The sequence below is a fragment of the Giraffa tippelskirchi genome, chromosome 2 (assembly GCF_054371585.1).
Source record: "Giraffa tippelskirchi isolate mGirTip1 chromosome 2, T2T-mGirTip1v1.2.pri, whole genome shotgun sequence".
NCBI lineage: Eukaryota > Metazoa > Chordata > Mammalia > Artiodactyla > Giraffidae > Giraffa > Giraffa tippelskirchi.
Window position 1 is genome coordinate 109,537,558 of NC_137276.1, and position 11,314 is coordinate 109,548,871.

At 54.5% G+C, this 11,314-nt stretch overlaps 1 protein-coding gene across 12 annotated transcripts in view; it reads right to left on the reverse strand.

Moving 5' to 3' along the window:
* The window catches only part of ITGB2 (integrin subunit beta 2), a 51,305-nt gene that overhangs the window by 39,150 nt on the left and 841 nt on the right, over positions 1-11,314 (reverse strand). The window contains exons 1-4 of one of the 12 annotated variants that reach the window (XM_081570138.1): positions 8,061-8,243; positions 2,960-3,038; positions 2,486-2,641; positions 2,183-2,290 (exon numbers count right to left, since the gene is read on the reverse strand). The gene's annotated coding sequence lies outside the window, so the exon portion shown is untranslated. Of the gene's footprint in view, positions 1-2,176; positions 2,291-2,485; positions 2,670-2,959; positions 3,039-8,060; positions 8,244-10,137; positions 11,252-11,314 lie in introns of those variants that run through there. The other 11 variants (XM_081570137.1, XM_081570145.1, XM_081570142.1 and 8 more) reach the window with 11 other exon arrangements.

Here is an 11,314-nt window from a genome sequence, read left to right on the forward strand (position 1 = left end):
TGCGGAGGTAAAGAATCTGCCTGCAATGCAAGAGACGCAGGTTTAATCCCTGGGTTGGGAAGATCCCCTCTGGAGAAGGAAATGGCAACTTACTCCAGTATTCTTGCCTGGAGAATTCCATGGATAGGAGCCTGTTGGGCTACAGTCCATGGGGTCACAAAGACTTGCACTCAATTTAGTGACGGAGCATGCACGCAGATGAAAAATAGACGCAACTACATCATAAAAGGAGACCAGTGAGGAACACACAGTTTTAATGTTCCATTTCATTTCACTTGAAACGGTAAAGTGGCCATTTCAGTAGACAATGAGGTGTTTAGTATATATATTATAATCCCCGGAGCAATTGCTGAAAAACCTATATAAAAAGATGTAGTTAAAAGCCAACTGATATATTAGAATATAATACTCAAAACCCTGATACAATCCAAAGGAAAGCAGGAAAGTTGAACAGAAAAGTGAAAACCAAAGAGCAAAGAGAAAACGAAGATTTGAACACTTAAATCCAATGATGTCAATAATTACATCGTGTAAATGATCTAAATACACCAATTACAAGACAGATACTGGCACATGGAGTTTCTAAGAATGCGGCCCAACTATGTGCTGCCTATAAGAAACACACTTTACTTTATTAATTTTTTTATTGAAGTATATAGTTGATTTACAGTGTTGTGGCAATCTCTGCCGTACAGCCAAGTGACTCAGTTATACACACATATATTCTTCTTAATATATTCTTTACCATTATGATTTATCATAGGATATTGAATATAGTTCCCTGTGCTATATGTTAGGACCTTATTTTTTATCCATTCTAAATTTAGTAGAGAAACACACTTTAAATATGATAGTATAAGTAGGTTAATAGAAGATGGATGGGAAAGATATACCATACACTAATAAAAAGAAATTTAGAATGACTGTGTGAATATCAAGCAAAGTACACTTCACATCAATGCACATTACCAGGTGCATGGTGGGTCCTGACTTGATGAAAGGGCCTATTTAACAAGACAATACAACAGTTGTAAAATGTGTATACATCTAATGACAGAATGTCAAAATATTAATACATGAAGAAAAATCTGAAAGAACTAAAAGGAGAAATAGATGATTACAAGAGGAGGCTTCATTACTCCTCTCCCAGTAATAAATTTTTAAAAAAAATTGACACAAGATCAGCAAGTACACAGAAGACCTAAAAAACACCACTGACCATCAGGACCCAAAGGACATTCCACCCAGAGCAGTAGAAGATGCCCACAACACGGTCACCAAGGAAGGCTGTGTCCAGGGCCATGGAGCAAAGTAGAACACATTTAAGAGAACTAGAATCATGTGGGGTATGTTCTCCAGCTGTATGGCATTGCTAATTGGAATTGAACCAGAAAACAAGCAACAGAAAGAAACAGGGCACTCTCGGAAGAAATGATGTACTTCTAAATAATCCATGGATCAACAGAAGTCTCAAGGGAAATTAGAAAACATTTCGGATGGAATGAAACAAAACACAACATATTGTTTGTAGGATGCAGCTAAAGCAATGTGTAGAGGGAAATTCATAGCAGTAAAAGCATCCATTAGAGACCCAACAACATGAATGATTCACAAGCATTGTGCTAAGTGAAGAAAGCCAGGGGGAAACACATAAGGCTGGCCAGAGACTCAGTGTGCACAGGGGAGGTTAACATCAAAACTGCAGTGAGAATACCTTTCCAACCATCATAGGGATGAATCTAAAATACAAAGACTGTGAGGAAATGGGGTGCAGAAGCCTGTATTTAGGTGTACAGTATGCACCCCGTTTGGTGTGCAGCACCCCAGCCTGACACCCACAGGGTGACTGGAGGGTCTGTGTCTTCATGGGGCAGCATTTGTACGAAATGTCATGAAATCCCGTCTGGTACCAGGGATTTGGCCTCGGCAAACCCCGGGCGCATCCATGCTAGGGGATTGAAGTGGTTGAACGGCTGGCAGCAAGAAGGCAGACAGGGACCTCTGACAACGTGGAGCAGAGGACATCATTGGCTTTGGTGGGGAGTGACCAAGAGGGACAGGGCTTTGCATTGCAAGGAAAACTGAAGCCAAGGACAAGTGAACTTCTGCAGCAGAATTCTGGGAATAATCTTCTCCCCTAGGTCAGCTAAGAAAGACCATCTGCAGGCACTTTCACCTTCACCTTCCAGATAGTTGGCTTTATTTCATCAGGTGCTCATTGAGGACTCCAGGGCTGGGGCCCGACTCTAAGCAGAGAGGGTACATGGCTGCGCTCTCAGAACATCAGGGCCTGTGAGAAGGCAAGCATGTCATGGTGACATAAAGCAGGATGAGGGGGCCCCCAGTGTTCCAGGCCTGGAGGTGGGCGGGCAGGAGGCAGCCAGGTGAGTATAGAAAGGGAGAGATGCCTTCCCCTTGCGGTCCTGAACATCAGCCTGGGTGCCCCGGCCCCCTTCCCACACAGTCACATCCCCACAACACATACCGCGAGAGCATGAGAAGTGGGCTCCTTTGTGACTGTGTGCAGGATAGGAAATATTCAATGATGGAGCACCATGAGAAGGGTTCCAGGCTCACTGTGCAGAGGTTCCCGTTGGGTGGGGGCAGCTGGCGTCAGACACTGCAGCCCACGAGGCTGTGCCTGTGGGGCAGATGAGGAGGCATGAGACCTGGAGAAAGAAAGAGCCTGCACCCAGCACCCAACAGGCAAAACGCAGTCCCTCGAGAACTCACCCCACGTGACGAGGGGGCACTTAAGTGAACAGCAAGGCTGCCGGCAGCTCTTCCCCGGCCCCTCCATAGCCCCCAGCTCCTGGCAGGCAGTGCCACCATCTTGCCTCCCTCTGCCAACCCCCTCCCAGCTGGCCTGCAAGTTCCCCCACCTCCTCCTCCACTCCAAATCAGCTTCTCTAACCCTTCCCCCCATCTTTGCTTTTTTTCTTTTTAAATTTCTTCCTACCAGTAACTTCCTTCTGAGTGTTGATTCAGTTGCTGCTCTTTTGTGGGGAGGTGGGGGTGGGAGGCGCTGGCAGAGGCAGCTGTGGAGAAAGAGGGGCAGGAACACGCCACTGGGGGTGTGGGGAGCAGAGCAGGAAATAGAGCTGGCCATGCAGGTGCTCTAAACAGTTCCTGCTCCTTTGAATCCCCACAAATCCACACCAACAGGCAGAAGTCACCCAGCCAGGGTGATGGAGATGCCCAGTCTAATCCAGGCCACGTGTGCATGGTGGGGTAGCCAAGTGAGCCTAGAGAGGAGAAGAGATCTGAGAGGCGGGGGGCTGTTTCTAACTCTCCTGTCCTGAACGCTGGCCACGGCATCGCAGGCCCCACTTCCCACATCAAAACAGAGGGCCCTTTCTCCTTGCCTTCCTCCTTGTGGCTTTCTCTGTTTGTGGGAGGAAGTTGAAGAGTGACTCTCTCTTTCCCTGGCATGCCTGAAGGAGGGTGTCTGAGCACCCCAGGGAGGCTGGGGTGGGGGATGGCCTGGGCAGGAGTTGCTGGACCCTCATCAAAGCACAGAGATGAACTGACAGGTTGGAAGGTCACACCGAGAAGAGTCCCTGGTGGACAGAGGAAGACTTGGCTCCAAGTTCAAAGGAGACTGAGCCAGCAGAAATGTTAAGCAACTATCAACTTGAGGGAAAACCAGAAAGCTGTGCCAAGACGAAAATGTAATTATCGTGAGTGCACTTGGCTCAGCAGTGCACATTTACAGTCAGAAGCAGGAAAGCACTGAGCCACGTTAAAAATAAAACTGTGATAACAGCTCTAGCCAGAGGCGAGGGGTGGGTGGGGGTGTGAGGAGGTATCACCTCCTCTACCAGAACAGGAAGGTCACCGTGCCTTCCCACACAGCTCCCCTCACCACAAAGGCTGGGCTGATCTGTGGAGCACCCACAGGGGTGGGGGGGGCACCAAATCCTAACCCAGTCCCCAGGGTCGTTCCTTTCCTTCCTGGGACTTGCCACATCGCCATTTCCTGTTCAGTTTGTGTGCTCGCTTGAGCACATCTTTGTGGACGCATGCCCACGGAAGGTCTGGGTTGCCTCCATCTAAGCGGGTTTTGCGTCTTCCATCCTGGGTGGAGCAGCTCAGCTCCCACGTTCGTTGTCTGGGCTCCTCCTGTCCCGGGGGCCTGGCTGCGGGCCTGGAGCCTGAGGCTCGGGCAGCCCTTGTGCTTGGGATCTAACAGCTGGGCCACTAGTGGTGGAAGCTCAGGCCCCTCGCCTTTTTTCTCTGGGCCTTGGTTTCCTACAATCTCCCCCTCCCCCAGGTTGTGAGGATAAGTGAGGACATGGGAAAGGGTACTGCAGTGGGCCTGGCACACAGCAGGTGCCCAGTAAATGTAAAGATTAAATCATAAAAGAGAAGAATGAGACGAGGTCCCAGCCCTCATGTAGCTTTTTTTTTTTAAACTTAATTAATTAAGTATTTTTTGGCTGTGCTGGGTCTTTGTTGCTGTGTGGGCTTTTCTCTAGTTGCCGTGAGCAGGGGCTACTCTCTAGTTCCTGTACTTGTGCTTCTCAGTGCAATGAATTCTCTTGTCATGGAGCATGGGCTCTAGGGCATGTGAACTTCTTTAATTAAGGCTCCCGCGCTCTAGGCACATGGGCGTCAGTAGCTGTGGTGCACAGGCTTAGCTGCCCCTTGGTATGGGGGATCTTCCCGGACCAGGGACCGAACCTGTGTCCCCTGCACTTGCAGGCAGATTCTTTTTTTTTTTTAATTAATTAATTATTTTATTTTTTTAAGGTTAATTCATTTTTGGGTGTGCTGGGGCTTTGTTGCTATGTGTGGGCTTTCTCTAGTTGCCACAAGTGGGGGATCCTCTCTGTTGCTGCGGCACCTGGGCTTCTCACTGAGGTGGCTTCTCTTGTGGCAGGGACTTCAGGATTTGCAGCACACAGGCTCAGGAGTTGTGGTGTGCAGACTTAGTTGCCCTGCAGCATGTGGAATCTTTGAGGACCAAGGCTTGAACTTGCGTCCGCTGCAATGGCAGGTGGATTCTTAACCACTGGACCACCAGGGAAGTCGCATTCATGGAGCTTTTGAAAACATTACAGATTTTTATTTTTTTGAGGGGAGGATCTATATCTGGATTTACAGAGCAATTTGTCATTAAATTTCCTGCTTCTACCTCCTAACGTTGAGCTTGGGGAAACAATCTAAATTTTTTGCATTGGTTTCTTTTCATGTAATAACAGGAATCAGATTCTCTACTCCTTCCCTGCCAGAAATGTGGTGCAAAGGTGAACCTGGCACCATGAGCTGAGAGAATGTATTAAGGAGGCAGAGGAAAGTGTGGCAACTGAGGCCTTCCTAGGGGGTGAGATGTGGCACCACTGGTTCCTTCCCACCCCCAGGAGATGGCGGGTTTGGGGTTGTGAGATTTCGGGGGAACATCTGAGGAACTCTCTCCCCGCTCCCTGCCAGGATCCCTGGGAAGGTCCATGAAAGCCCACTTTCAACCCATTCTCCGCCACGGGGATCCCAGGCTTCAGCCATGTCTGATTACCTGTCACGTCCTGGTAGTCATCTATATTGTGGCACCCGCATGGTTGGCTATGAGGCCACCTCCCACCCACCCACCCACACATTCCATCCTGAAGGGTCCCACCTAAATGCTGCTGGCCTGTGGACATCTCATCCCTGCTGTGTCCCTAACTGGTCAGGAGCTGTCCCTTCCTCTGGACCCAGGTGGCACTTTAGAGGCAGGTGTCGCGTTGGTTGTGTAGAGGTGAAGGGCAATGGCTTGGGTGTGTGGCCTGGGACTCGGACTTGAAGCCAGACCCTTGCCCACCAATGAAAACACTGACCACAGTGCTGTCACCCAGCATGGGGTTGTGAGCCACATGGTCACAGAGGAAGTGCAGTGGGTCTGCTGGGGTTGGCGAGGGGCAAACTTTCCTGGGAAGAGCAGACAGCACCTATTTCTGGTGTGGCTGGCCATGTGACCTGTGGTGTGATAGTCACAGCCCATCGTGCTGTGAAGAAGCAACTGGGTTTAAAAACAGGCAGAGGGCCAGTTTGTGGGTTAGGGTCCCCAGAACTCACTAGAGACCAGCAGTTCTCTGGGAGTGAGGACACTGGGGCGAGGGGCGGGGGAAGGAGCATCTAGGTGCCTGTTGGGAATGCAATGGATCCATGTCCAACCCACAGGGTCAGACTCAGTGTGGGGCCCGGTGTCCGTGTAACACAACCTAGTGGCAGGTCATCGGGGGAGGCAAGCCCAAGTGGGACCCTTAGCCCCCATGCCATGCAGGCTTGCCTGGGAAGATGCTAGGCACTGGGGAGGAAGGAGAGGTGGGAACAGAGCCTAAGGGTCGTTTCTGTCTTGGAAACCTCTCTTGGCTTTCCTTGTCATTTCAAGACTCCTCCTCTTCCTCCCAGAACTTCCCAGGGTGCACTAGTGGTAAAGAATCCACCTGCCCATGCAGGAGACACAGGAAACAAGGGTTTGATCCCTGGGTCGGGAAGATACCCTGTAGGAGGAAACAGCAACCCTCTCCAGTATTCTTCTTGCCTGGAGAATTCTGTGGACAGAGGAGCCTGGCAGGCTACCGTCCATGGGGTCACAAAGAGTCGGACATGACTGAGCACACACACAGCTCTTCCTCCACTGCAGCACCTCGCTGCTCCCCAGTTCCCACTGAACCCCGAAGGTGGGTGTTGCTGTGCCTGGCCCACTGGGCTCCCCTGGCACCCTTGCAGGCATCTTCCATGAAGCAGCCATGTGCCCCCTCTGCACACCTCCTCCCTCCTCCTTTCCTCCCCCTCCTCCTCCCTCCCCTCTGGTTCTAGGTGCCAGCCCAGTGGCAGCCTCTTAGCCCAGAAGGACCTCTCCAGAAAGATCTCGCACCCTCCATTACTGGGAAGCCTCTGCAGCTCAGGGTGGCGGGGTAGGGGGTGGCGAGGGGGGAGTCTGCTTTTGGCTTCTCCCACTTGCATTTTCTTGCTCAAGGAACTAGCCCCATGGGCTCCATGGGTCAGCCTCGCTGCTGGCACCCAGAGGGGCAGGGTGAGTGAGCAGTGGGGGGCTTGGGGTGGGGGGGCTGGGGTGGAGGACCAGGTATACTACCCCTGCCCCCGGGCAAGTAGCTGCAGTGTCTTAGGCCAGTTCCTCGAAGGTGCCCTTTTCAATCTGTAAAATGAGGGTGGGGGTCCCCCTCTCAGGAAGCTGGGATGAAGTTCAGGAAGCTCTCAGCAGAACCTAGGAACATGGAGGCTGGGCGAGGTCAGGGCCAAGGCCAGGTCCCAGCCCAGCCAGGCTGCTGAGGGAGTCAGGGCAGAGGGGAGGAGTGGAGAGCGTGACACCCAGAAGCCGGCCACCGCTGGGGTGAGGCAGAGGGCAAACAGGGAAGGAACATTTGCCTAGATCTGGGTGTGGCACCGTCATGCAGGGAATGACCCTAAGAATCACGTGGGTGGGAGGCCGGCCTGGCTGACAAGCCAGCAGGTGACCCTGGGCTACGTGCTGGGTGGGTACCAGGGAGATGTAATCCCTTACAAACTTCAGCAATTATCAAAATTCCTATTGACTAAGGCTGCACGACCCGTGCGGGTGAGGGCAGGAGAGGAAAGAGGCTGCAGGCGCCTGAACACTATGGGGCACTTCTGGGAAATGGGATTAAAGGGGTTTTCACTTTAGAAACGGATTTCTGTATTCTCCAAATTGTCTATGAGAGCCACGTATTAATTTTATAATCAGAAAAGCATGCAACTATAAATCAAGTTAACGAAGCGGAAAAACACAAACCAAGGGACCCACCGGCTCCCCCATCAGCGGGCTCTCTTCCTAGCTGGGGGAGGGCTGGAAGCAGGAAAATGAGCCGAGCTGGAAGCAGCGCCTGGGGGGTGACGGGCCAGGAGTGCGACGGGCCAGGGCCCCCGCGGAGTCAAGTGGGAAATCCCGACCTGGGAAACCTACTGCCCGCCTCATCCTCTCGCCCCTCCCTCTCCACTTCCTTCCGATCACCCCGGCGACCACATTTAGGGCATACTATTTTACCCCAAGAGTTTCCCAGTGCAGCAACTCCACAACCCCCATAGTTTCACCAGACCTTCCTGTCGCGTTGCTGGGCGTGGACGGACAGGACCCACTAGCCCGCGGTGGCCGCCCGCAGAGGCGCACCGGTGGGGCCCCGGCCAAGAGGGGTTCGTCCTCTTTCAGGGACGCTCAGACGACAAATGGCCCCACAGAGATCCAAAACGACCGTTTTCAACTCCAATACCGGCCTCAGTCTAGCAGTCTGTAGCCTGTGGGCGGAGCCACTCCTCCGCAGTCTGGGCGGGTCTCAGCCGCAAGCCCTGGGACCCTGGAGCCTCCTTCCGGAACCCCTTCCTTAGGGGCCCTCGGGGCAGGGCAGGAAGGTCTGCGGTCCACTCGCGACTTTTTTTTTTCTTTGCTCCCGCCTGGCTCAAGAGTCCCCAGGCCCGCGCGCGGAGCCTCCGCCTGCCGCGGGGCGACCTGCCGGGTGCAGACAATCAGACCCTGAGCCGCACGCTCCGCCGCGTGCGCTCCGCACCGGCTCGCGGCCCCTGCAATCTGAGCACCAGCCACCCACAGGTGCTTCCTGGTGCTTTACCTGTCGGCCTCAAAGAACCCCTACAGCAACCCAGTGTAGTGATGGGGAGCCAGGCTCCTACCTTGCTCAGGTCACCTCCGAAACTGGCCACCTCCCCCGGGCACATGAACCGGGCCTCCTCTCGGAGGAGAAGCCAGGCGGGGGCTGAGCGGAGAGGAGTGTGGCCGGGGCAGAGAGGACGCATCCCGGGGCTGAGCAGGACTAAGATAGGCTTATCTGGATTCACGCGGGGAGCTGGTGCAGTAGGCCCACCCAGGACGGACGACCTGACACGGGGCACGTGGAGATACATGGGGACAGGGCACTGGCCAGGCAGCGTCCAGATGCATTGGGCCCTCCGGCTCCACGTCCCAGTAAGGTCGCTGGCCAGGGCGGTGCTCACGCCGCCGGGAGCTAGGTGCTGGGAGGGGCAGCGGGTCAGAGCCTGGCATCTGCAGCCCGGCTGTTCGCAGGTCGCCGTCCGCTCTCACGCGCAGCCCAGTGGGGTTTGGGAAACCCGAGGGCAGAGCTAGGGCCTGGAGGTCATCAGGAAGTCCTTGCGGCGGGCCCCGAAGGACCTGGTGGACAAGGATGGACTGCGGAGTGTTTGCTCCGAGGCTTTCCCGGAAGCCATCCTTCCACGACTGCATGCGACTCCCGGACCCGCTCGGAGGACTGCACCCTGCGGAGGCTAAAGGCACTCGGGGGGCCTAGGAAGGGCCCGTGCTGGGATCCACCCATCCCCTCACCCCCAGCATCTCCGCGTCAGCGCCCGCCGCGCCCCAACTCCTCCCGAGAAACACACGCGGGCCGTGGGCGCCCTCGCTGGACAGAAGAATTAACTAGCGCCTCCAGCACGAGGCGCAGGGTCTGTCCAGGGACCATCAAGACCGCGAGGTCCCGCTGGGAGGCCCTCGGCAGAGGGAACAGAGGAGCTGCGGCTGGCTCAGCGCTGGGAAGGGCAGAGCTGCTGAGGGAGGGGGGCGTCCTGGGAAGAGCAAAGCTGAGGGTAGGCTTTCCAGGGTGACCATGGCCACGGCCCCTCTGTGGAGGCAAGGGCTGCTGTAAACCTGAAGGGGCTCCATCCTGGCCGGGGTGGAGGGAGAGGGCAAGAGGCTCCAGTGAGGCAGCCATGGCTGAAGCCCAGTGGGAGTGGGGCCTGGGGGGTTGATAAGGGGGCTGCTGGGTTGGATGTGACAGGGGGACAGCATGCAAGCAAGGTGACATGCAAGCCAAGGTGGCACCCTGGTTTGGGGTTTGGGTGGCTGTGTGAGTGCCAGTGCCATTTCTTCTGAAGAGGGATATACTGCGGGGTGGTGGGGCAGGTTGGGATGGGAACCAAGAAGCCCACTTTAAGATTCCCTCAGTTTCAGGTGGAGACCCAGAGAGAGGTGGAGGCTGCAATGAAAGTGTCAGGGTATTGGGATGTGACCTGGTCACCCAGGAAGATGAAGGCAGAGAGGGAAGGGGCCCCAGGATTAAAAACTCCTAACAGATCCATTTTGTAGCAGCTGGACAGTCTTTTCCTTTAATTGAGAAAGCACAAACTGCACATAAAGGGCAAAAAGCAAACCTGAAGTGCAGGCTGCCTTGCGGGCTTCTGGAGCTGGCCAGGGACCCAGCCACTGGGGGTCAGGCAAGGGAGCAGGCCTCCAGTCCAGGGGCCAAGCCCAGGCTTCTCGGCTCAGGAAACAAGCCTGACTGGATGCAGTGTTGATGATCAGGTCCAGTGATGCTGGGATCCATAGAACAGAGCTTCTCCTGGTGTCTCCCGGTGTCTCCCAGTGTCTCGGCACTGGCTGCCAGGAGGTCGTTCCAGGATGCCAGCTGGATTAGCGTGGTGTCTGCATGCACCCTGGCCCGAAGTGTACCCAGCAGTCATTACTCTGTGTCTTCCTTAGATCAGGGCTTCCCTGGTGGCTCAGATGGTAAAGAATCTGCCTGCAATGTGGGAGACTTGGTTTCAATCCCTGGGTCAGGAAGATCCCCTGGAGGAGGGAATGGCTACCCAGTCCAGTATTCTTGCCTGGAGAATTCCATGAACAGAGGAGCCTGGCGGGCTGCAGTCCATGGAGTCGTAAAGAGTTGGACATGACTGAGCGACTAACACTTTTTCACTTTCACTCCTTAGGCCTGGCATAGCTGCAGAACCAGAAAATGTCTCCTGACACACCTTAAAGAAGTTGCAGGTGCCACCAGATGGGTGGGGATATGACTGGGTGGTGGGTTCGGCCTTTTCCACACTCCAGGAAGCCTCCCCAGCAGTTCCATTAGTCTTGATCACAGCCTGGCAACAGGTTCTAGCCAAAAGAAGCTGGTCTAGCAGGCACTGGTCAGACACCTACCCTGGCCCTGCGGAGGCAGTGATAGCAGGACCACAGACAGGATGGGAGTGCCGGATTTGAGAGCTGGCTTCTGGGGCTTCTTCCAGGGACATTTCTCTCCAGCCCCAGTCCAGATCCGTGCTGTGGAGTCGCCCCTATAAGTCCTGGCATGATGTCTCTGAGGTGCCTCCAGTCCTCAGTCCTCTGCTCTCTTCCTCCCCCGAGGGCATTTTTGACAGGCACAAGCAAACACAGTCGTGTATTTCAACATACCTGATCGCCTACAGCGTTATAACCCATCATTCCCCAGATCACACTGAGGCTGCGATTAACCACTCCTGCCGCGAGCGGCGGGGCGGGGCCGAAGGCGGGACCAGGCGCCCCATGACCCCGCCGTCTGCACCGCAGCCCCGCCCCTCTGTGGCC